This window comes from Papio anubis, chromosome 12 (assembly GCF_008728515.1).
Source record: "Papio anubis isolate 15944 chromosome 12, Panubis1.0, whole genome shotgun sequence".
Lineage (NCBI taxonomy): Eukaryota > Metazoa > Chordata > Mammalia > Primates > Cercopithecidae > Papio > Papio anubis.
In genome coordinates, this window is record NC_044987.1 from 34,932,958 (window position 1) to 34,956,813 (window position 23,856).

Consider the following 23,856-nt stretch of genomic DNA (forward strand, 5'->3'; position numbering starts at 1 on the left):
TGAGAAAAACGTTTCAATCTACCACAGGGATGAGGGCGTAAGTTTTGGTTTGGATATATTTATTTTAAGTTGCCTTTAAGACGCCCGTGTACAAAGGTGAAGATAGGAATGACGATAGTTCAAAGGAAAGGACTGAGTAAACCACATAATCCTAATAAGGCATTAGATTCAGTTTATGTCACTAAAATGATTATATCCCCCTCAACAACAGTGTATAATTCATTAGAAAGACAATATTGAGTGCTAATATATATGAGCAATATTATTCCCATATTATTAGTTTTCATAGTATTCCTGAGCTTATATTTTATCTTAAATATGAAATACTTCTGTCTATATATATATGTATTCATATGACTTATATGCTTGCAGGGGTCCTAAATCTCCTGATTGAGTAATTCAACATTTGGAATCAATATATGCAGGAGTAATTCAAATATTGGCTTGAGAAAAAAGACTCCACGTCTAGTGGTCTTGACTATTTCCATTATGTTTTCAGTTCCATCATAGGTCCTTCAGATGCAGAAAGCTATGCATTTCCAATTTTTCTCTTGTCTACCCAATAAGAGGTCCAGAAATGTCTACTCTTGTAAGGGTAGTGGCTTAAAATATACTATGGTCTTGGAGAACAAGCAATTAACTAGATTTTATGGAGCCGTTCAGCCGATTGTAACACTTCTTCTTTAAACATACTTTTCTTATTTTTGAATGCTCCCCTAGCTGAGTCTCCAAAGTCAGTCATTTCACCTCTTATTTGTGCAGATCACCAAGCAGTGTGTTGCTCATGTTGATGCTTTTTGGAGCAGAGATCATGAGCTTCAGTGATGATATTTGATTCAAATTTTTGTTACCCTGTAGCCATTCTATTTACTTATTTTGCTCTTATTTATATTATCTGCTTTACTATATTAGATGCATTTATCCTCACTTTCATTTTTCAGAAAAGTGGTGAACTAAAAATTTTTTATCTATTTTTCAAAAGATGGATATCTTAATGTAATAAAAATTGTTATTTTAACACAATAGATAAACATTAGTATGAAGACCCTGTCAGATCAGGCTTTTTAAAAAATGAAACAATGTGTGATTAGTAACAAGAGTTTTCTGAGTGAACCATTTTTGACATCTTTAATTAAAACCTGAAAGAATTTGAGAACCAATTTTTTTCCTACTCTTTTCAGTTAACTAAGGATTGAGGTGGACAACGAGAAAGGTAATTTCTCCAAAATACATCTGGTAAAAGGTTTTTAAAAATACAGATTCTTAATTTTACATATCAGCAAGTTATTGATCTATTGGTGGACAAAATCCTACCGTATAAAGCTCTTAGTGCTAACTGGGAAAGCTTCCTTGTGCCATAGACGTTCTACTGAAAACTTATGCACTTTAAAGGTAAGGAGATGTGGGGCTGGGGGTGCTTAATCACAAAAGAATTGTCTTCCCTAAGTTTGGCAATTAAGTTTATCAGGTATTATCTCTATACGAGGTGGCTATTTTACAAATAGTCACATTATATTTCTTAAGTTTATCATTTTCAAATGTTGGATTTTCTTGAAATGACATTTTATAAATATAAATATGGCTGTCTCGAGTGTCTCTAAATATTTTTCTGGTTTCACTTAGTACACTCTGTGTAATCACACATTTACCTGTCCTGTTTCATTGTCACCTCTAACACATTATTTGACCCATAGGATCTGATTGATCTATACGAAACAGATGTTTTTGCAGGTCAAAATATGGCCAGATGTTTTAAATGAACGTCTAGTCCTTATGAGTTTTTCTTTTTAAGAATATAAGTTTATCAAATATGCTATGTGAAAATTTTTAAAGCAGCTTGCTTTATGCAGAATTTAAAAGATAGATATTAGAAGGTATAGATACAGAGATAGAAGTATAACACAATAATATAAAATTTTCAGATTATCTTAAAACTGCACAGGGCTTTTTACTACAGCTGAGAATGGACATTTAAAACATACTTTAATTCACAAAAATCAAAGATTTCTTAGTGTTAGAAGTGACCTTGGATATCATACTTAGTCTACTTTTTCAGAACAGGATACTTCTTACAATGAAGCACTCACTAACACCATGTAATTCAGAGTCAGAAATCTTTTTATCATGCTGAGCTGAAATACCTTTCTGACAGCTACTCTTGGTCCACAGGCTATTCTTTGGAGCAACACATACCTATTCTAATCCGTCTTCCACACGACAGTCCTTTTAAACATCTGAGAAAATACATATTGTGACTGTCTAAATCTCCTTCTTTCTTGAGTACACATCCTCAATTTCTTTCATTATTTCCAGGTGATAAAGATTTGTCCTCCCTCTTCTCTTTCCAGCCACCTGCAGCTTGCTAATGCCTCTCTTCCAGATGAGGCCTGACAAGAAAAGAGCACAATGACACTGCAGAACCCTCTGTTCTGGATCCAAGCTTCACAACTATGGAATGATAGCAATCTAATGCTCCCTTTCCACTTTACAAAATTTTGTCTTTTGTTTTGTTTTGTGTTTTTTTTTTTTTTTTTGGTTTTGTATATCTGTTTTTTAATCTGCCAACAAATGACCATGATTGAAGTTATTTTCTACACAGACTCAGTAATATTACTAATATCTCAGCTAGAACAACACCTTATGCTTGTCTGGTTCTAATTAGTTGTATCCAAGGATTTTTTTATAGTACTAAAAATAAACAGTAGAATAACAATTGAATTTGGGCACCAATATCCATCTGCTTTTTTTTGTGCTTTCGTTCTTTTTTTTTTTTTCAGATGAACTCTCCCTCTGTTGCCCAAGTTGGCGTGCAGTGGTAGTATCACCACAACCTCCATCTCCTGGGATCCTGCCCACCTTAACTGCTTAGCTGGGATCACAGGCACGTACCACCACGCGTTGCTTTTTTTTTTTTTTTTTTTTTTGAGAGACAGGGTTTCACCATTTAGCCCTGGCTGATTTCGAACTCCTGGACTCAAGTGATCCGACAACCTCGGCCTCCCAAAGTGTTGCGTGAGCCACCATGCATGTTTGCCTGCTTCTTAAATAATAAAATGCCACTATTTCAAATTTTATAAAAAAATAAATAATTTTTTAAATGATTGTCTTACTTTGTTTTATGTTATAGGTAAAAGCGTTGGCGTTTATCATTGTAGCATTGATTCAGTTTTCCTGTATATATCCCTCTCCTCATACAGCTGTCTCTGAATGAAGTTATGAGAAATAGCTTGTAGCAATGAGTCAAATTACACACACTAAATTGCAAATTTTTAAATATTTTAAATTATGTAAAATCTTATTTACAAATAGCAAGTAAAATGTTTGCTTCTGATATTTAAGACTATTTTTCCTTATTCTGATACTAATACTTTTTTTTAATATGGAAAGATCAGCATGACAGATAATCACTGATTTATTACTAGATATGTTAGATAGCTTACTATTTTATTAAGCAGGCCAAGATGCTCTTGAACCAAGTTTAAATTATAATTTTTAATTCAAATCTGGACTATTGTAGTGATTCCTCCTTGGATGCTAATTACACCAGTGATTTCTTCACTATTTTTGTTCTCTCACAGTACTTTTCTTCTGCCATGGTTTGTCATTTAATTTTTCTTGAATTGCAAATGTGAGAAACTGGACTCACGGCATATTCATGAAGGTTTCTATCACTGGAATTTTGTTTCCTCAGTAACTTAACAGAGACTGATTAAGGACCTTCAAGTAAAAAAAGTTCTTGTAAGGTGAAATATAACCTTTACGTTTTTCCTTTTTCTTTTCTTTTCCACTTTTTGTTGTTTGTGGATAATATATTTCCCCTTTCACAAAGAGTACAAGACACGTGACTTACTGATCATGGCACATTCCACTGACTTCCACAGTGATCCAGTTTAGTAAATATTCTGATTATTCCAATTTTACAGGTGAAGAAACTGAGAAAATGAAGGTTTGCTCCAAATCATGCAGTTTGAATTACTAGAGTTGGGATTCAAACTAATGCTTCCTGATGACAAATTCCATATAATTTCATACTTGCAGACTACCTCTAAGTTTTAATGCTTCAAAAAGGCATACTGTGAAACTACTGAAATAATATAAAATGAGATTATAAATGTAAGCTATTTGTATTCACATGTGGTTAATCTGAAAACAAATTCCAAATATTTCATTTAGGGAAATTTGTATTTTGTTTATAATACATATTTATATCTATTTAAAATAAATATTCAATGTTTTATTTATCATAATACTAGCAGTTAAATTATTTCAGTTCGCTATGATTATTCATTAGAATAAACATACTTTCATAGAGAAGCCTCCCTTCCAGTTACAAGATGGTATTGAATTCTTGTTTCATCTCTTGTTAGGCTTTTATCTAATTTACAAAAGGTACAAGATGCAAATATAATAATAAAACTTGCCAGCAAATGCTTTATAAGACATCAAGTATTTCAATCACCCAAAAGTATGACCTTTAATGAATTATTGTTTAACCAGGCAGTTCAAAATAGGGGAGACTTAGAGAAGCAGCAGAAGCAAGCAGAAAAGTTTATCCAAAATATTGACAGGTAGCAGCTTGAAAATACAATTTCTAATGAAAGCAATGGAATTATATTTTGTGGTCATGAATATGTTTAATGTAGATTTATGTAATTGTAATATCATAGCTTTTGCAATTAATTGTTTACTTTCATTAAATTATTTTATATAATTATTTTTATGATTGTTTCTATTACTAATTGTTGCTTTAGAGAAAAATCTATCTGTACTTGCTTTTTTTGCTTTTTCTCCTACTATTTGATCTCAAATGCACTTAGACCAGGCTTTCAGTTCCACCATAACTTCCAGGCCTTTGCAAAAGCGCTTAGCAAGTAACAGTAACACCAAAACAAATAAAAAATCACTCCTAAGTTATTATCTAACCAATAACAGCTTTTGTCATGGCTTTTCACTTCCTCCTTAAATCTTTACAATCTACATCACCATTCTTTACTTGTTCTTTCAATCTCTGTAGGTGCTCCTTCTCAGGCCTTTCCCCCCCCTACACTCCGCCCCTAATTATCCACATCTCTGCAATCTGTTTTGGTCCACATAATCCTTACTTTTCCTGTCTTCTTTTAGAGTATTGTCAGCACACCAGTGCAGACTTTCAATTTTATATCTCCAGCCAACTCAGTTTTCTTATACTCCAAATTTACATGTTCTGCTGACTATTTTACATCCTCGCTAGTATATCAAATATGCACCCATACCTGTCTGGAAATGATCTCCTTAATCTTCCCATCCCAAAACTGCTTTCTCTGACACTTGCCCAATCTCAATAAGAAGAATCTTCTTTCTAGTTGTCTAGGCAACTCCCACCCTCTAGTTCCTATAGAACAAAATACTGGGATCATACTTTATGCTTTCCCTTTTCTTACATGTCATATCTTATCGAACAATAATTGCTTAAAATGTAAATTAAATCACGACATTGCTCAATTCATTCAAAACTCTCCAGCAGCTTGCTATCTACCCTCACAGAGGGTGAAAACCAAAGTCCACACAATGTCTCACATTGCTGTATTTTTTTTTCTAAAAAGATTTTGGTTTTATCCCACCAGCTCTCTGATCTCACTTTTTTCACTCTCCATCTCACTCTGCTCCAATCAAAAACATTCTTGCTTCAGGGCATTTTCTTTTTTTTCTTTTTTCTTTCTTTCTTTTCTTTTCTTTTTTTTGTTTTGCCTTTTTTCCCTCTCTCTTTGTTCTCTGGTTTTTTTCCGGCTGCGGGAGTGCAGTGGCGTGATCTCGGCTCACAGCAAGCTCTGCCTCCCCGGTTCACGCCATTCTCCTGACTCAGCCTCCCGAGTAGCTGGGACTACAGGCGCCCGCCACCTACGCCCGGCTAAGTTTTTCATTTTTTTTTTTTTTTTTTTTGAGACGGAGTCTTGCTCTGTCACCCAGGCTGGAGTGCAGTGGCCGCATCTCAGCTCACTGCAAGCTCCGCCTCCCGGGTTTACGCCATTCTCCTGCCTCAGCCTCACAAGTAGCTGGGACTACAGGCGCCCACCACCTCGCCTGGCTAGTTTTTTGTGTTTTTTTTTTTTAGTAGAGACGGGGTTTCACCGTGTTAGCCAGGATGGTCTCCATCTCCTGACCTAGTGATCCACTCGCCTAGGCCTCCCAAAGTGCTGGGATTACAGGCGTGAGCCACCGTGCCTGGCCACTTCAGGACATTTTCACTTGATGTCCCTTCTGTCAGCAAAAAAATCCACGACTGTCACCCTTACATTTTTTATGTCTCAGAGCAAACACTGTCTTAGCAAAAAAGTCTTCCAGAATCTCCCAGAAAAACGAAAGCAAAAAACCACCCAACCATAACATTCTCTATCCCTTTAACTTAGATTTATTTCTGCCAAGACATTCATCATTTCAAAATATTGTACATTTTAATTTATTCATTAATATCTTCATTTTCATACTAGAAAGTGAATTTCAAAAGGATAAAGTTTTTTATTTAATTTTAATGTTTTCATTTTTAATTTTTGTGGGTACACAGTAGGTGTATACATTTATGGAGTACATAAGATGTTTTAATGTAGGCATGCAATGTGAAATAGGCACATCATAGAGATGGGGTATCCATCCCCTCAGCATTTATCTATAGGGATAAGGATTAATAAAATGATTCATGGCTATATTTCTAGTTCACTCATAATGGACACTATATATATGTATATATACACACATATTTATATTTCACATATATATGTGAATGAACAAAATACATAAAATTGATTAAGCACCAACAAAACTCCTAGAAAATTAGAAAAAAAGGTGTTATAATGATTTTCATAGATTATTTAACACATTTTATAACAAAAGTTGATGCAAATTACATAAATATAAATAAAATAAGCAAATACAATAAACGAGCATATACAAATAGAGAAAATACCAATAAGAAAAGAAAATGGAAGATATCGTAAAACCTAGTACAGTTTCTTGGCTCCCATTTTGGCTTTAATTTGATTTTACATCAGCCAAAGCAAAATGAAATACTATAAATGACATTATTTTACAGAATCAGGGAGATTAAAATAAATACCCACCCCAGTTCTCACTGAATGTTAAAAATAGCAACAAAATAAAATTAAACAACAACGAAAAAAGTTATCCCCAAAATGAACAACGGTTCTCTGTCATAAGAAAAAAGAGACATTCTCCACCTCTCATTCCATCCCAACCCCCTAATGGAACCCTGTCAGACATGGTGGACACCATGCCCTACTCATTCTTGTGATTTGAATATTACCAAATCTTATTATGTCTCTCAATACAAAAAAATAGCAAAGACCAAAATGCAATTCAATAAAAGCAGTTTTATGAAATAAAAATAATGAAATTCAAGTATAGAGCTGTTTGATCAGGCTGGGTGGAAAGATGAGTAAGTCAAGCATTTTTAAATGAGTAGATATTATATAGCAGATATTTCATTGTGTTGCATATTTAAAGATGCTTTGTGTTCATAACAGCATACAATTAACACCTACTTATAATACTAATGTAAATGGAAGGAACCACTTTCAAAAAAAACATATATAGAAAAATCAATTTTCTATTTCATGGCAATTTAATTTTTACAAATAAGTTTATGAATTTAAACTATAGCATGTAGTATGGCATATAATACTCTGAAATATCCTATAGTTGAATATTTTTTCAATTTTAATGTGATAGTAGTCATTTCAATAGTAAAGAAAACATTTAGTACAGATTTATTCTGTTTTGATTTTTTAAACTTTTATAGAACATAGAAATAACTACTGATATTATACTTTCAATATTCCAAAAAAAGACTTTTTATACATTTTTTTCTTTGAATAGCCTCAAGTGGAAAATAATAGATAGTCCCGGAAAAATATGTAACTTACTATTTGACTGTAATATTTACAAATTAACTTAAATTCCACAGCTACAACATGTTTTTCAAAAGTCTCTTCTAAGATTATGCTTATCTTCATTTCACATACACCTTAATATTAGGAAAAAAGTGAATGGACTGTCCCTTCTCTGACAAGATATAGAGAAAAATTATTAAGAAATACACTGATTCCCCTTCTAGCTTCAAAAGGTATGAAGAAATGCTCTGTATGTGTCCTTATGTGATTTCAAAATTCTTGTTAAAGTTCTTTAGAACATGGGTAATTTGTAAAAAAAATCTGTACCCCAAGCATGTTTCCCTTTTACTATTGTGAATTGTCATGCTGTCACAGTGATCTTCTTTCTATATCCACTGTTTAGTAAACATTTTAGCTCTTACGTTTTTTTTTTTAATTTTTCTTTTTTTTTTTTTTTTTTTGGTATGGAGTCGCACTCTGTCACCCAGGCTGGAGTGCAATGGCGCGGTCTAGGCTCACCGCAACCTCTGCCTCCTGGTGTCAAGTGATTCTCCTGCCTCAGCCTCCCAAGTAGCTGGAATTACAGGCACCCACCACCACGACCGGCTAATTGTTGTATTTTTAGTAGAGACGGAGTCTCACCATGATGGCCAGGCTGGTCTGAAACTCCTGACCTCAGGTAATCCTCCCGCCTTAGCCTCCCAAAATGCTAGGATTACGGAAATGAGCCACCGCACCTGGCTTAGTTCTTATTCTTGTCTAGTTTATAAGACATTAAGAAAATTGTGGAATAAATAACAAAAAAGTCACTTTTATTTCACAATAAAGATAATTAGTATTAGAAATATAAGACAAATCGTAAAATAAATGTTGCTTAAGGAATTCCACAACCGATTATTTATTTCCTGCATGGCATACCTGTTTGAGGCCATGTCATTCAAGCAACTCAGAGTGCACAAATTATACCCTCAGGTTGTTTATGCAAGCTATAAGCTCATCACACAAAAAAGTGACACATTCTCTTAACTGATTTATTTTGACAATTTTATACCTAATAGCTAATTTGATTGATATTTTTGACTGAACTTTCCTAGTGTTAGAGGAACTAGTTACAATACTGTAGTTGACATTTATTGAATTTACTGCTGTGTACAAACATACCCCACCAATAAATTAAAGGTTAAATCAACAATCTGAAAACAAAAAGTTATTATTATTTTTTATTTTTTCCCAAGAATAAGGTTAGGGTGAAGAAGGCTCAAACATTTCCTGAAGAAATCTCTTGTAGGATTCTCTGTGTTTCCAGGGAATCTGACTATATTTACACTTCAGTAGCAGATGCTATTAATGCTCCAGTCCGCAATGGTGAATCAGTCCCCCTGTAGGCACAGAGGACTGTTCCTGCACTCATTGTGCCATCTGGAGAGTCTGAGTCTCATGGCTGCTTCTCTGCCTCAAGATTTTCTCTAGCACCATGGGGGCTTGTTCAACCAAGTACAGGGCAGCTTGAAAGGGATCTGAGTTTTAACAGCCCTAAAGTCAACCCTCACCCATGAGCCTAATTAGGAATATATTTACCCCAGCTTTCCATCTATCATTGTGAAAATTCTGAGGTGTGTTTTGTATGAAACCTCAGAGGGAAGATATACAAGAAGCTGGAGCAAGATGAAGCTCCAAATACTTGCACGTGTGGACCTGCTCATTATTATGTCCTTTCTCAACTTTTCTCCATTCTCTGTCTTGTTTTCCCCACTCTCTCACTTCTGCTTGCTTCCTCAGGTCACCTCCTGTTAAACTATTTTCAGTGTATGCCTAAAGGAAACCCAGACTAAAGCAACTTCCAAAAACAATCTGGAAACTTTATTATAAAAAATATCTAGAATTTTTACCATGGGCACCATATAGGTAACATGACTCCAGAGAACTTAGGTTTTCATAAGTAGGATTAAAAGATTGAAGATTTCTGTGTGGCAGAAGAGAGATGTGGCTAAAAAACAGAGACTTCAGAACAAGATTGCATACGTTTGAAACCCCCTTAACTGGTTATTTCTTGATCTCTCTGCTTTAAATTCCTAGAGATATTAATAAGCTTGAACTAGTAAGTTGCTGTGAGAATAGCTTCTGACACTGCACAAACAAATGCTGAATATTTGCTATTGCTGTTGTTATAGGTTGTACCAATTTGGACTACAAGCAGTGGTTGAAACAGCTCTCATGCTACTGAATACGATTTCCAAGGAAGTATTGCCGAGGAATACACTGAATGTCCATTATTGTTTCAAGTATGTCTATTTGGCTTTGCTGATAGTTAGGGTGAGAGCCAGAAAGTCAAATAACACCTACTCAAATCAGACAACACAGAAACAATGTATATTAGAACTATATTTCATGTTTTATTAAAAAGAAAATAACCCAGTTTATACAAACCTTCAAATTTAAAGATGATATTGGCATATATAAGTATGACAACATAGGCCAGCACATGAATAATTTTTAATCAAAATATTAGTTTCACATTCACACTTGGAGCTATGATTTATTATGTTGGAACTGTGTGTGCTTTTCATGAAATTTTAAACTTCAGGACAGAATTCTACTTTTAAGCAAACTAAAGAAATCTATTTTGGATTGTAGTGATATTTGCTTGATTTGGTACTTCTATTAGTAGTTTTCAATATTCTGGAATTCTATTCAACATTGAGGTGTGTATCTATATGTTCTAAAGTCCTTTCTTCTGTTTTGTCTACTTTCTTGTTTATTTCTTATCATAGCTTGAGTAATTGTTGCATGCCTCCAAGAGCCAAAACTGAGAAGCAGGGTTGAAACCAGTACTGTTTGGGCCTAGAGTAAGAGCAAATGGTGTGACTAAGTTTACTATAACTAGAAACGGCATTAAGAGTAGTTCAGGTCTCTGTCACAGACTTTCGTTTGGTGGAGTGTCAATGCTACACGGTGCCTCACTCTTTCAGTTGGGATATACTGATGCTTCTTCAAGCTACACAGATGACTTTCATTAGAGATCTTCTAATTCCAAGCATGTAATCATAGTTATTTATATATGACTTAGAAGAAAAATAATCACTGCCCAGAAGCTCTTGTATAAGTATTTCAAGAACTTTAAAATTCTAGGAGGCTGTGGAATCAACTTTACAGAAAGAAAAAAAAAAATGCTTAAAGAAAATAGCTTTTATATGTTTTCTTCATGTTTCCTTGAACTAAGATATGGCTAAGAGATTTATTACAAAATCTATGTGCTGGATTAGTTATATAAGAGAGATACATTTAATTCTTAATCAGTAATTATATATTAGTGCTGAAATCCTTTAGATCAGCCCTATTCAATAGAAATAGGCAAGCAACAAATACAAGCCACATATGTAAATATGTTTTATAATAGGAACAGTTAAAAAGAAAAAAGGTAGCATTGTTTAAAAATATATATTCTGTTAACCACAAATATCAAAAATATTATAATTTCTACATGAAATGAACATTATCAATAAAATATTTTACATTTCTTTTTTCATACTGTGTCTTGGAAACCTGTGTTATATTTAATTTCATAACACACCTCAATTTAAACTGGCCCCATTTCAAGAGTTCAATAGCCACATGTGGCTAGTAGCTATCCTTATTGGACAGTACAAACTTAATTAACAATATACTAATATTGCTTAGGAAGTGACTCAGTCCAATACTGTATGTGTGTGTGTCTGTGTGTGTATGTAAAGTTTTATTTTGTTTTAAAATTACACATAATAATTATACATATTTATGGGTAACTGTGTGTTATTTCAATACACTTATGTATTGTATAATGTAATGATCAAATTAAGGTAAGTATCATATCCATCACCATACCCTCCCACTTGCTGGCTACTTTATGAACTACTTCAAAGTTTTTTTGCAAGTAGAATTATTTAATATGCTTACAGTTTCCTTAGCTGCTACTATGGGGCTGTCAATTCTCCATTCATTGAATAGTCCTGTGTGTATTTCTAGAGGCCCATCTATCTTCTCACATTCTATTTTTACCCTCTCATGAATTGTGAAGCTAGACAATAAAATTTGTTTGAATTGCTTTCAAAGATGCCTATGTAGGCCGGGCGCGGTGGCTCAAGCCTGTAATCCCAGCACTTTGGGAGGCCGAGACGGGCGGATCACGAGGTCAGGAGATCGAGACCATCCTGATTAATATGGTGAAACCCCGTCTCTACTAAAAAGTACAAAAAAACTAGCCGGGCAAGGTGGCGGGCGCCTGTGGTCCCAGCTACTTGGGAGGCTGAGGCAGGAGAATGGCGTGAACCCGGGAGGCGGAGCTTGCAGTGAGCTGAGATCTGGCCACTGCACTCCAGCCTGGGCGACAGAGCGAAACTCCGTCTCAAAAAAAAAAAAAAAAAAAAAACAAAGATGCCTATGTAGTTGTGAGTAAGAGTCTGAGATGTTTTAAGAGCAATGAACAGGATTTTTATCACTCAAGGCTTGTATGTGCTGGTCCTTTTAATTTCGGTTTTTGTTTAATTTTCAGCTCTTGATTTCATTCTTGATAATTTATATTTTTAGAAAAGGATACGATGCAATATGTGTGTGTGTGTGTGTGTGTGAGAGAGAGAGAGAGAGAGACAGTTGATGAGTTGGTAATCACTATATTTCTACCTATAGCTTTGAGAGTATAGCATTTTTTATCTTCTACCCAAGCAAGTCACCATGAGGACAATAATACGACAATCCGTTATCATTAACTCTGTTGGAGAGTTTTGAAGACACTAGAGAGAGTTAAATGACCTGGAAAACTCAGTCTATGGGAAAGTCTATTGTATTCATCTCTGTTATTTCCACTGCCATGCATCATTGAAATCTTAGAATATGATTTCCTATAGTGACATATAGACATAACAGAAAATTTTCACCTTCCTTTTAACCCCAAATAAAATCTCAGAGATTTAAAAAATATTTTCTATTCCACATGCTTAGTGTCAAACACATTATTAATACATTATTAAAAGTAATTTTCAGAAAGTAATTATAAAATGTTTAATTATTTTAAGTAATCAACCTATTTGAGAAGCATAGAGACAGCAGGAAATATTCAGTATAATATGGATCTCGTTTGTAGATTAAGTCTCTGAAGCTGTGGTCACACTAAGTCTTGCAGATTTTCCCCATTCTATAAAGCAAAAAGAACGCACGAGAATTTATAGGTATAAGCTACTACAATTGTAAGCTTATTTCCCTGGAACCTATCTGTTTTATCGCATGTGTAAGTATAGCCCCAAAAGTCACCGAAATCACGGGTGATCCAAAAATGTGTTTCTTTTTTCCCATTTTCAACATAGCAGAAGAAAATTAGGTAAAAAAAAAAATTGTTTGAATAGTAAACATACCAGCTTGCCAAAAGTAGCATTAAAATAAAAGCATAGAACTTTATACAAATGACATTTGCAGTCATGGTAATAAAATAGACGGCTAAACACTGATCTGGTGCCACAATGTGCAATTTAAAAACTACCAGAGAAGTTTTTTGGACAATTTATTATGCTTTTGACACATGAAATCTTCACTAAAAAGCATATATAGGTACCAAATTCTAAATTATGAAGCATGAAAATATAGATATTTTAACTTTATTTCCAAAGGAAAAAGAAATACTGTTGTGCTAAGTTAATTATACTATTCATGAAATAACATTCCAATATTTGAACCTCTGGCTAGCCTCTTAAAATTTAGTAAGGTAAATACTGACACTTGGAAAACACTTACAGTGTAATCTTGGATACTAACAGACTAATTAATTTACCATACATTAGCTGCAGGGGTTTTCTACTTCCTAATTTTGACATCTTGTCACTGAGGATAATAGATCATCACTTGAAGATTACCTAACATTTGTAGAAGCGTGGTTGCCAATTCTCTTTATTTACATTTTAACTCTCTCTTTCCCTTAATTGTTGTATACCATAACAGAGTAAGAGAAAAACTTCAATCTGGAGAAATAACTTGTAAATAAAACAGGTATATGTATATGATATAAAAATCTGTCTTTGTAACTGTAAATATCAGCCATATCAACTGTTACCTATCTAATTTATTCTTCAAATATTAGTTTAAAATGCACTATGTGGAAGACATTATGGGGGCACAGATTGGTATAAGACACAGTACTGAGCCTTAAAAATATTGTATAGAAAAGAAAAGCAGAAGAACAAATATTGACGCTATCTTATTTCATATAAGATGAGACTCAGATACTGTGGAAATAGTAGGATTTGATTTTTATTTTAACATGACAAGTGGAATAATTGGGAGCATAAGGCATGCCAGATAGGGTTAAAGTATAAACAGATAAATTAGTGAAGAAAAGTAAAATGCGTATTTAGGGATAATGAGTTGTCAAAATATAGTGGAATATAAATTATTTTGTGAATAGTAGTTCTATCAGTTAGCTATCGCTACATAAAAAATCACCCCAAAACTTCGTGTTTTAAAACAACAGTAATTTATTAGCATTAGCTCATCTTGAGTGGCTGAAGGTCAGCTGATTATGGCTGGGTTTGGCTGGGATGTTTCATCTGGGATGACTCTATTCCACATATCTCTTTTTTTCCCCCTTATTCTCTTGATGATGAAAAAAGAGCAACATGGCTCATGGAAATATGCATTATGTCTTAAGGCTTGACCTCACAGCTAGTATACTATTCCTTTTGTTAATTCAGTTGATCAAAACAGGTCACATGGCTAAATCCAAAGTCAAGAATCAAGTATGTATATTTTATTCCTTTACTGAGAAGAGCTAGAAAGTCAGACACTGAATGTGCAGAGATAGGAAGAGTTAAAAAGTTAAATACAACATTGCAATTTACTACAACGATAAACTGCACACTTAGAAAGTTGATCTACTGCAGATATGTAAAAGTAATGATTGCTAAATCTTTTCTTTTATTATTATGTTACAGGTAAAAGAGAGTTATTGAAAGTTTAGGCACCAAGGTGTTTTGTCACAATTGTGTTTTCTTTTTCATTTATTTTCCACTATAGTCACCTCTGTCATTTTGTTAACTGCTTTTTGTGGGTCTAAAATATCTTTCTGTATGTTGAGGTAATTAAATTATTACCAATTTCTTCTTTCTAAAATTTAAAGTTCTGCCTTTTAAGTCTTACATCTATCTATAGTTATTTTAATTTATTTATTGTATGGCATTCTGAGAGATCTTATTTTAATTTTTAAGGAGTAATATATTTTACTAGCACAATTTAGAGCATAGTCCATTCTTTGTCCACTGGTCTTTAGTATCATATCACTTGTATATCAGGTTTTCATAGAGGCATAAAGTGTTCTCTGATCTTTCTAGTATCTTCCAAAGGTTACTTCAAGGCTCCACTCTACCCCCAAAGCACACTATCTTAATTTTGCTAAATTAACTTTTTGAAGTTAGACCAAAATAAAACCAATTGAGGGAAGATTAACACTCTTGAAAATCGAGTCTTCCCATCTACGAACACAATATATCTCTCCATTTTTATGCATCTCCATAGGCTTTTATATGTGTGTGTGTGTGTGTGTGTGTGCGCGCGCGCTCGCACGCATGTGTGTATGTTTATTTTTAGGCATCTCCTTTATCAAGTTTAGGTCAGAAAAATAAAAATAAAATTTAAGGTATTTTAATTAAAAAGAAATTTAGATATCAACTTGTTTTAAACTGTTAGAAGAGCTGAAGAAACAAATGACAGGAAAGACCACTGCTAAATCTTAAAATGACTGCGAGTTTTCAAATAGTGGCCATTGCAGGACTCTAAAACTACCAGCAATCAGCATAGCTTCCAGCACTGAGGCATATGATACTAAAAAATGCATCTGAGGCCACTGTGGCTGGAAGGAAAACGATAGGACTTCTGCTTCTCTTACATTTTCCCTATCTCTTCTACATCTCCCATTGAGTGGCACCTAATCATGAATCCTGCTGTCAGGTGTTTTGAGAAATGCAGTTATCAGAGTCTCTGGCCTTCTAATATTCTGGAGAGCACAAGACTTAGGAAAGAATGCTAGGCACTAACCCAAAATCCAGCACAATACTACACAATTATTATTTCCATTATGCATGAGATCTCTTGCTATTCCATTTTCTAATCATTTATGACAGATCGATAGGAATGTATCATTTTTCTATGTTAGTCTTATAACCCCCAAGAGCCCCAGAATGCAAATATGAATGCCCAAAAGGCCAAATCTATATTTTCTTCCCTTCCTTTCCCTTACTCCCTCTTTCCTTCCCTCTCTTCCCCCTTGGCGCTCTCTCTCTCCTTCCCTCCCTCCTTTCTTCCTCCTTCCTTCCCTTCCTTCTCCCTTTCCTCCCTCGCTTCCTCCTTGACTCCCTCCTCTCTCCCCTCCCTCCCTTCCTTCCTGCTTTCTTTTGTTTCCTTCTTTCCTCCTTTCTTCCCTTCTTTCCTGATGTACTTCTTTCCTTTTTTTTTTTTTTTTAAGTCTTACAAGACCTTCAGTAAGTTTCAGTCCACTCAGTGGTTAAAAATGTATGTTACTCATTCTATCACAATAATAACCATCTGCTAAACACTTTTCAGATGTCAAGTTTTAAATATAAGAGTGTGTGTGTGTGTGTGTGTCATTGCTTGTATACAGATATAGATAAGATAGATTTTGTGTGAACTTTTTGCACCCTTACAAAAATGAGATAGTATTCACTTTTTACAGTCAAATGAAAGTTGAGGTTTATAAAAATTGAGATACAGCCAAGTTCTCCACTTAGCAAATATTACAGCAGAGAGTCAATCTTAGTTTTAACTTATTTCAAAGCCTATAATCTTTCCATTTGTCAGAATTGTCTCAATACACTCAGCAAATGTGACAGTTTCTAAGCAGAATTCTGTATCTAGTTAAGAATTTGTCTGTCTGGGATTCACTGTGTATACTAAGCTTAGTGCAGAGAGACGAACTGAATTTCAGACCCATCATGAAGAGATAGAACCCTTCTTATGTTGTAGTATAGCTTTGAGGTATTCAGGTGACTAAGCATTGAGACTAACAGTTCCATTGCTTGTATGTAAGCAGAGGTGGATGGAAATTTTCTTATTCTCAAAACTTATTCCAGAAAATAAATATTTCCTCTGTTTCCATGAGTTATTTCCACAATAGAAATATTAAATAAAAGTTAATATTTGCTGAGCAAGTATCATATATGAGGTATTTTGCATACATTCATATTAACGAAAGTGTTTGCATGTTTTCAACCTGTAGATGCCTTGAATCACACTAGCAAAAATATATGTACTAGAAAGCCTATATGATCTGTTACATTATCACACTAAAATGTATTCCTTATTTTTCTTCCTCTTGCTTTGGGTAAATTCCGTTTTCTTACATATCCTTAGGAACTTCAACTTGCAAAACATTAATTCACCAACATATTTCCTATGGATAGGCTGATATCGAAAATAATCCATCGATATCCAACTTGAACCACCCCCTCCCACCACCACAACTGGCAGATAGAGATAAATGTTGTCTAAGAAATTCATGCAAACTCAGATTACAATGTTCATATCAGCTGATACATATATTTATTTAAGCCATTCTATTTCGGTTCATCTTACTAGATTTTTTTTTTTTTTTTTTTTTTTTTTTAAGATGGAGTTTTGCTCTTGTTGCCCAGGCTGGAGTGCAATGGTGTGATCTTGGCTCAGTGCAACCCCCGCCTCCTGGGTTCAAGCAATTCTTCTGCCTCAGCCTCCCAAGTAGCTGGGATTACACACATGCACTACCATGTCCGGCTGATTTTGTATTTTTAGTAGAGACGGGATTTTCCATGTTGGTCAGGCTGGTCTCACACTCCCTACCTCAGGTGATCTGCCCATCTCGGCCTTCCAAAGGTCTGGGATTATAGATATGAACCACGGTGTCTAACCTTACTAGGCATTTTTATACTTCATATAACAAATTTTCCTATAAAATACTTTAAAACAATATTTTCTAAAAGACAAAAAACTGTAAGTATAGTTAAAATAAATAACCAATTTTTACAAGTGGTAAAACACAGATGTCTATAACAACCACCTCAAAGATTTTATTGTTGAATAACAATTTTGTGTGGAACTGTTCCATCTCCCTTCCTGATGATAAGAAATTACACTTTTCATTCATCTGGACACATGACCCTTGAAAGATTTCTGTGGACACTCTAATTGCTAGGAAATTCTTTCAAGGATTCAGTCAAAACTGTCTCCATCCACCTTCCTTCATTGTTTTGTCAATTATGGCCACACTGTAAACATTTTAGCAAGTAGTAGCACTGTTGATTTACACAATACTTATGTAGCAACTAATATGAAAAGTTTTTCTTTTCAAATTTCTATGCAATTGTCAAGAGCTTTAGAGACGAAAATTAGATTTCCTGTTTTTGAAATTCAGAGCACATTCTACTCTATTCTTATCAACTGTAATACTCTCTAAGAGATGCATACATTGATACTTAGAGGTTTCTTTTCATGAGGTGATGAGAATCCTGGCAATGCTAAAAATCTATAAACCTAGAGCCACTCAGACTCTTCTCTAATGAAATAAAGCTCTTCCTCTTGGAGCTGAGCCAGTGTCTCCTGGATGAGTTCTATAAGTTATTGAGTGGAACATTTCATTCTCAAAGGCTGAACTCAGGACCCCTTTTAATATATATTGCCTCTTATTATGGCAGGAATTGAGCTGGTTATGTCAAGATGAAACTGTCAGTTTTGCAGCTGAATGTTTTCAGTTGTTACAGTGACAGATTAGGTGCAAGTATATGAATGAAATGGCGTTTCATTTAAAGTGACACTGTGAATCCACTCTCATCAGATTCATCAATTCTAATTCACTTACGTCTTTTTGGAGTGCTCAGTTTGTCTCATTTGTTTCAATTGCTTCCTATTCTACCAATATGCTTTTCAATTAGTTGGAAGGAGCAACAACAAAAATGACATAATAAGAGTGCACTTTGCTCTGCCAAACCTGATTCTACAGGTTCTCTGTGCAGTTAAATACACTCTACAACCTCAACTTGAAACCTGAATTTATTAATAGATTGACAAAGAGCCTCTTCTAAAAAATTAATTAGACTTCTGTTGAACTACATGAATTTAATACAATTCGGTTGGTAATTGATAGAATGCACCAGTTCACAGGTGTCCAAGACATTTACTCTATTCTATTTCCATCTGCTGATGTGTCTAGTATAAATTCAAATTGCATATCCATCATCCATCTGGAAGCAAGCACTAGATCTGTAACCCTCTTACATACAGCTGCTGTGATGTGTTCAGTGGTTTGGTTGTCTTTCTTTGAATGTCACAAGCATCATAAACAACTTGGTTCTAACATTACTAAATTCAATTAAGATGCTTAGATTTAATTTATCTCTAGTATTCACAGATATCTCAGATGTAAAACAAAACTTAGGGTTTGATTTGCTAACATGTGTCCACGATTGTGAGTTAAGAACAAAATGCTTTATAAATAGGAAATAACAGCTTCCAAGATGTTTACGTTTACAGACAGAATAGAGATTATTATTATTATTTTGTGTGTGTAACCTATTCTTAAATCTTTCTTATTGTAACAAACAGAACTTTGATGGCAAAATTTGGCTTACAATCTGGCTAATGTTAGAAAATAGCAATGGATTAATTTATATGGAACTCAATTTTTTCACATGATTTGTGGTTTCACTGTTAGATACTTCCCCTTCCCTTTCTTTATACTTTCTGTTTAATTTTTTTTTTTAATGTGGTTGCTTTTCTTCACAAGATTAATTTAGAGATACCTGGTACAGTTAGGGCCTGCAGTCGAAATGACAGACTGGCATGATTTAATGAAATGAATAAAAGACACATGGAATGTAACATTTTCTGCAATGAGCTGCCAAAATTTGAATGTGGCTAGTAGAAAGTAAAATCAAATACCATGGTAAAACTTTAGACTCCTACACCTTCCAAAAGAACCGCTCTCACACCCACATTTAGTAACTTCTCTTCTTTAATGCTAATTTTTCAAGCTTGAAGGTACTGAAAGCATAGAGTAGGATGAGAAAACTCCTCTCCGATTTTGAATCAATTAACCTGGATTAACCTAACAAATTAAAGGATAAACATGTGACAGTCTTGAAATTGGGTACACTATTGTCAACATTTTATAAATAAGCAGATTAAGATAATCATTCTAGAGTCATAGTGTACTGACCTTCTTGATTGATTGTTTAAAAAGTACATCAGAAGTATTGTAGTTAAGTAGCACACAATGGATTTAGTTCAAGATAGTCTACTGGTACCACTTAGTCGTAAATAACAAATGTCTAATGATGTATTTCAAAGTATTTTAGAGTATTCATTTTAAAGGATTATTATTTACACAATGCGCAGTTTTACTCAAAATAAGTGTAATTACTCTTTAGTAATTTCTATTGGTTATGTAAATATATAAGAATGAGGAGCTGCTGTGCAAACTGCATAAAAGCCATCTTCCTTCAGGAGATCCCCTTTCCTGGTGGGGATGACTCTACCTCTCTCCACCCATGACTTCCTACTTATTTAACTTAAGCATTGCCTTAAAATTCAAGCACATAAAAAAGCACAAAAGCCATCTACTAGCACATTAGATATGTCAGTTGAGAAAGATATCATGGAACAGGAGGCTATATCTGAGTATTGTTTTCCTTATTGCTTTCAGCAATTTTATAACACATTCGTTTACTTGCCATCCTCATATCAAACTAAACAATTAGTAAGGACAAATATTTTACCTTGTTTCACTTTTAATAATATTTGCAGAATGTTTGTAGGGCATTTATGTTACTGACACAATCAAGGTGTTTTCAATTCAAAGAAAAATCACTTAATTTGAGAAAATAACATATTAAGCTTTAGCATATTCAGCAGTTGTTATTAGGAGCTCCATTAAGGATATGCATGAATCTTATTTTTTTTTTCAACATTTCTTTCAATTTTATAGGCATTTTAATGAAGATGAACTGTACCTGCTTTCTGAAAACAGGGTCCAAAGTATGCTCTTGACAAAGGAACTGGTTTTTGTAAAGTAATCCTTTTGCAGTAGTCATGCAAAAATGATGCTTAGTAGATCTTGAATGGCATTAAATGGCAATCCTTTAAAGGCACCTGTTAAGAAAGAATATATACTATTGTGATTACAAATGATCCTTTTTCCAACTTTGCTTGACCAAAACCCATGCTTCTTATTAAATACTTTATATCAATGTTCTATTTAGTTATACATACAAGCACCATACTTTTTACCCATATAAACAAATACTTACAGCTTCTAATTAGGTATATTTATATAGTTGCTTTTTCAGATGCATTGTTTTCCTTTATAATTTATATTTAATAATATAACAGAATGTCACTCTAAGCTTACATGGGTTACAATAGCTTAAAATATTTAACACACTAACTTATAGCTGCGTTCCCGGCTTTTCTTAATTTTTATAAGATAATCATATGAAAATTCTATACTATTCCTAGCATTTGCAATGTTAAATTTATTATCTATTTTATTTAAGAATTTACAATATGCATTTTTCTTAAAAGCTTATATGTGATTTACTTTTTAAAATAAGTTTGAGAATTATGCTGATGCATATTCCCCGGTGACCTGAAGGAAATTTACATGAACGGGGCCACCTCTATTCTCTTTATTTCTAATGAAGTTCACGGTTTAATGAAATTCTCCATACAACGAAATTTATATTTTTAGTAAATTTAATCTTTGATAGATTTATTGATGTTTTAGCATCGAAAACGTAGCATAGCTACCCATACATATATTTCAAATAGGAATCTAATAACGTATTTCTTATAGTTTTCAGCAGTTTTATACCATCTTCCTATACTTGCCATTCTCATATCAAACTAAAAATTTAGTGATGAAAATTATTCTACTGTTTTTCTCTTTAATAATATTTCCAGAATATTTTTAGAGCATTTATGTTTATTGACATAATCAAGGTGAGTAAGGAATACAAGTTTTAAACTTTAGATTGATGACTTCAGAGTGATTGAAGGCCGTCAACTGAGATTTCATGTTAAAATACTACCAAGAGTCCAGGGAAATCTAAGGTACATATTTCATGATCAGATTGAGAAAAAGTATTTCAATTGCTTGTAGTTGTCACTACCAAAGGGTATTGACCTTTATGATTTCTATTTATATTATTTGGAACTTGAGGAAATTGACATTTTTGTTAAAAAGAAAAGTAGTGAAATATCAGCAATTTTAAATATGTCAACCTAAGATTTCCTTTAATCTCAGCTTGCATTTCTGGTATCAAGTCTAAATTATAGATATTATTGTAGTACACAAGTTGTGAACAGGAAGAGCTTTTTGTCTTCCTTGCTTCCTCCTTCTGTCTCTTCCTCCCTTCCTCTTTCCCTTGCTTTTGTCCCCCTTCCTTTTTTCTTCTCCATTCATTATTTTCTTAATATTGTAACAATTTTACATATCTGCTTTATGCCTTAGTGCACAAAATTAAAAACTAAAAAAGTCAGGCATTTTGTTGAGGTTTACAAACTTAGGTGGAATGATAGTTACTTAAGCAAAAAGCAAGTCTTTATTTTAGGATTTGACAAGTTATGTTTTTTTTCATCTAGGACTGTCATTAAGATGGATTTTTTTGGAAGTCAGGTTTTTGTGTTTCTTACTGTCATTATTTCTTAGCAATTATACAGTGCACCATTTTTCCCTACAATATGGAAATATTGAGAACATTAAATGAGATAATACACATAAAAAGCTTACCAACATGTCTAGCACATATTGAGTAAATAAGAAGTATCACTAGTTACTTTCACATTGCATTATGAACTAACATAGCAAAATAAAAAAAATTATAATGAACACTGTTGTTGTGGTGATGGTTGTTATTTTCAAATTCCTTCCTCAAGTTTGCTTCTCAGAAGCAAAGCTTTTCCGTTTTATCTCTGGAATAAACTCATGCTTGTCTTTAAGACAGTCATCAAGTTACCAATGTCTTTCTTCACAGAATTGGAAAAAAACTACTTTCAAGTTCATATGGAATCAAAAAAGAGCCTGCATTGCCAAGACAATCCGAAGTCAAAACAACAAAGCTGGAGACATCATGCTACCTAACTTCAAACTATACTATAAGGCTACAGTAACCAAAACAGCATGATACTGGTATCAAAACAGAGATATAGACCAATGGAACAGAACAGAGCCCTCAGAAATAATACCACACATCTACAACTATCTGATTTTTGACAAACCTGACAAAAACAAGAAATGGGGAAAGGTTTCCCTATTTAATAAATGATTATGGGAAAACTGGCTAGCCATAAGTAGAAATCTGAAACTGGATCCCTTCCTTATACCTTATACAAAAATTAATTCAAGATGGATTAGAGACTTAAATGTTAGACCTTAAACCATAAAAACCATAGAAGAAAACCTAGGCAATACCATTCAGGACATAGGCATGAGCAAAGACTTCATGTCTAAAACACCAAAAGCAATGGCAACAAAAGCCAAAATTGACAAATGGGATCTAATTAAACTAAAGAACTTCCGCACAGCAAAAGAAACTACCATCAGAATGAACAGGCAACCTACAGAATGGGAGAAAATTTTCGCAATCTACTCATCTGACACAGGGCTAATATCCAGAACCTACAAAGAACTCAAACAAATTTACGAGGAAAAAAAAAACAAACAACCCCATCAAAGAGTAGGCAAAAGGATATTAACAGACACTTCTCAAAAGAAGACATTTATGCAGCCAACAGACACATGAAAAAATGCTCAGCATCACTAGCCATCAGAGAAATGCAAATCAAAACCACAATGAGATACCATCTCACACCAGTTAGAATGGTGATCATTAAAAAGTCAGAAAACAACAGGTGCTGGAGAGGATGTGGAGAAAAATGAACACTTTTACACTGTTGGTGGGACTGTAAACTA

At 33.8% G+C, this 23,856-nt stretch overlaps 1 protein-coding gene across 1 annotated transcript in view; it reads right to left on the reverse strand.

The window, feature by feature from the left end:
* Positions 1–23,856, reverse strand: part of CNTN5 (contactin 5) — a 1,333,698-nt gene that overhangs the window by 1,009,292 nt on the left and 300,550 nt on the right. The window contains exon 2 of the mRNA XM_031653895.1: positions 20,897–21,035. The gene's annotated coding sequence lies outside the window, so the exon portion shown is untranslated. The remainder of the gene's footprint in view (positions 1–20,896; positions 21,036–23,856) is intronic.